We start from the raw sequence: 3892 nt of genomic DNA, 5'->3' as shown, positions 1-3892 counted from the left end.
CAACCCCTCTACACCCCACCTAACCTCTCCACATCTCACCCAACCCCCCTACACCCCAACCATCCCCCCTACACCCGACCCAACCCCAGTAGACCTCACCCACAACACCGACCCTACCCCACTGCACCGCACTACACCCCAACCAACCCTCATACACCCCACCTAACCCCCCAACACCCCCACGCAACCCTTTTTCACCACATACAACCCCCTAAACCCCACCTGATGCCGATTGCAATCCACTCAACCCCAAACAACCCCCTACTCCCCACCATACCCCCAACATCCCACCGAACCCCAATACACCCCACCCAACCCCCCTACACCCCGCCTAACCTCTCCACATCCTACCCAATCCCCCTACTCCCCACCATACCCCCCTATACCCCACCCAACCCCTATACACCCCATCCACCCCCGTACACCCCACTCAATCGCCCTACATCCCACCCAAACCCCCAACACCCCACCCAACACCCCTACACCCCACCCAACACATATCCCGCCCCACTGCAACCCCCCTACACCCCAAACAACCCCTCAACATCCCACCCAACTCCACTGCTCCCCACCCAACCCCCAGACACCCCACCCAACCCCCCCCACATCCCACCCAACCCCTCTGCACCCCACACAACCTCCCTACACCCCACTCAACCACCCTACACCACAACCAAAACAGATCCTACCCGACTACACCCCCAACACCCCATCCAACCCCCATACACCCCACTCAACCCCTTTAAACCCCACACTTCCCCCTACATTCCATCCAACCCCGATCCAACTCCATTGCACCCCACCAAACCCCCTTATACCCCACCTCACCCTAGTACACCCCACCCAACCCCTCTACCCGCCACCCAACCTCGCTACACCCACCCCAACCACGATCCTACCCCCCCTAAACCCCACCCAACCCCCCTACACCTCACCCAACCCAGACCCTACACCCCACACAACCTCCTACACCCCACACAACCACCCTACACCCCACCCAGCCACGATCCTACCCCACTACACTCAGCCAAACCACCCTGCACCCCACCCAACCACCCTACACCCCACCCAGCCACGATCCTACCCCACTACACTCAGCCAACCCCCCTACACCCCACCCAACCCCGATCCCACTCCACTGCACCCCACCGTATCCCCTACACCTCACTGCACCCCACCCAACCCCACTCCTACCCCATTGCACCCCGACCAACCTCAATCCTAACCCACTGCACCCAACGCAACCCCAATCCTACCCCCAAAACCCAACCCAACCCCAATCCTTCACATCTGCACTCCATCCAGCCCCAATCCTACCCCACCGCACCCCATCCAACCCCACAACACCCCACTGAACCCCACCCAACCCCAATCCTACCCCACTGCACCCCACCCAACCCCAATCGTACCACACTTCACCCCAACCAACCCCATTCCTACCCTCTACACCCCACCCAACCCCTCTACTCACCACCCAACCACCATACACTCCATGCAACATCCCTACACCCCACCCAACCCCCATACACCCCACCCAACTCCTCTATACCTCACACAATCCCCTACACCACATCGAACCCCCATAAACCCCACACAACCACCCTGCTTCCTACCCACCCTCCCTACACCGCACCGAACCCCCCTACACCCCACCCAACACCGATCCTACCCCACTGCACACCCCTACATCCCACCAAACCTCTCTACACACCACTCAACCCCCCAACTCCTCACCCTACCCCGATAACACTCCACTGCATCCCCACCGAACCCCCCGACACCCCACCAACCCCTCTACACCTCACCCAACACCGATCCTACACCACTGCACCCCCCTACACCACACCCGACCCCACTACACCCCACCCAACCCCTCTAAACCACACCCAACCCTCATACACCCCATCCAAATCCCCTACACCCCACCCAACCGCGATCCCACTCCACTGCACCCCACCCAACTCCCATACATCGCCTCAACCCCCCTACACCCCACCCAACCCTCTACACCCCACCGAACATCCCTACATCCCACGCAACCCCCCTTCACCCCACCCAATCCACCTACACCCCATCCAATCCCCCTACACCCCACCTAATCCCCCTACACCCCACCCAATCCCCCTACACCCCACCCAATCCCCCTACACCCCACCTAATCCTCCTACACCCCACCCAACCCCCCTACACCTCACCCAACACCGATCCTACCCCACTGCACCCCCCTACACTCCACTCAACGCCCAAAACCCCACCCAACCGCCCTACACCCCACCCAACCCCCTTACACTCCACCCAACCCTCCTACACCCCATCGAACCTCCCTACACCCCACCCAACCCCCCTACATCCCACCAAACCCCCTTGCCTCCAACCCAACCCTCCCCACACCCTACCCACCCCCCTACATCCCACCCAATCTCCCCTCTATCCCACCCAACCCCAAACACCCCACCCAACCCCGATCCAACCCCCTACACCCCACCCATCCCCCCTACACCCCAGTCAGCCCACTTGCACTCCACCCAACCCCACCATACCCCACCCATCCCCCGTACACCTCACCCAATCCCCTATACACCACCCAACCCCGCTACATCCCACCCAATCCCCCTATACTTCACCCAACCCCACTTCATCCCACCAAATCCCCCTACACACCACACAACCTCTCTACACCCCACTCACCTCCCCAATACTCCACCAAAGCCCCGTTCACCCCATCCAACCCATCCCTACACCCTACTCAAACCCCCCTAAACCCCACCTAACCCCCCACACTCTACCCAACCCCACTACACCCCACCCAACCTCATACACCCCACCCAACCTCCCGACACCCCACGCAACTCTCCTTTACCACATCCAACCCCCCAACACCCCACCCAACACCGATCCTACCCTACTGCACCCCATTCAACCCCCCAACACCCCACCCAACACCGATCCTACCCTACTGCACCCCCATACACCCCAACCAACCTCCGTACATCCCACAGAACCCCTCTACACCCCAACCTACCCCCCTACACATCGCCCAACCCCGATCTTTCTTTCTGCCTGTCTCGCTATTGCAATCCACAAACAACTCTCAGCCAGAGACCTACTTACCTATTTACCTACAAGGGGTGTGCCTTAATCACAAAATTTCCTGTTTCGGTTTTCGAGTTAAAATCCATAAAGAAACGAGGTTAGATGGAAGATAATATCTGAAAAGAGGTGTGAAATACCCGTAGACTTTATTTCTCACTTTTTTATTCCTCACTCTCCCTATTATACCTATCGAATCACAGTGTTTTCAGGGAAAATCTTGCATACCATTTTCAGATAAAACCCACATCTATTACCCATTTCACTTTGGGCTAAATATCTCATTTGGTTTCCTCTAAAATGCCACATTTAAAAAAGTGACCCATTTTTACCCATTTCCCTGTGAAGGTATGGTGATGAGACCCAGCTCACGGGATAGAGCACTAAAAAATAGGGTAGGTTGATGAAACGGCCGTCGCCGTGGCTCAGTTTTGCTCTAAAATGCACCGTTTTCGAGATATTTGCACTTTTGTGTTTTCAATGCCAGGCTCGTCCTCCTGGGTCACAGATTTTAAGCCTGGTAGATGGCGCCTCCAGAATCTTACTTGCACTACAGCAGCAACCACTGCCTCCCACACTGCCAACCCATTCTTCCTCCTGTGCCAACCTCTTCCCCTACCAGTGTCATCCTCCTGCTCTACCAGTGCCAACCTCTTCCTGTGCCAGTGCCACTGCCAACCTCTTCCTGTGCCAGTGCCACTGCCAACCTCTTCCTGTGCCAGTGCCAGTGCCAACCTCTTCCTGTGCCAGTGCCACTGCCAACCTCTTCCTGTGCCAGTGTCAGTGCCAACCTCTTCCTGTG

This window comes from Coenobita brevimanus, chromosome 9 (assembly GCF_032717465.1).
Source record: "Coenobita brevimanus isolate Jiangsu-jjx chromosome 9, ASM3271746v2, whole genome shotgun sequence".
NCBI classification, from domain to species: domain Eukaryota; kingdom Metazoa; phylum Arthropoda; class Malacostraca; order Decapoda; family Coenobitidae; genus Coenobita; species Coenobita brevimanus.
Note: the sequence above shows the minus strand (reverse complement) of the source record.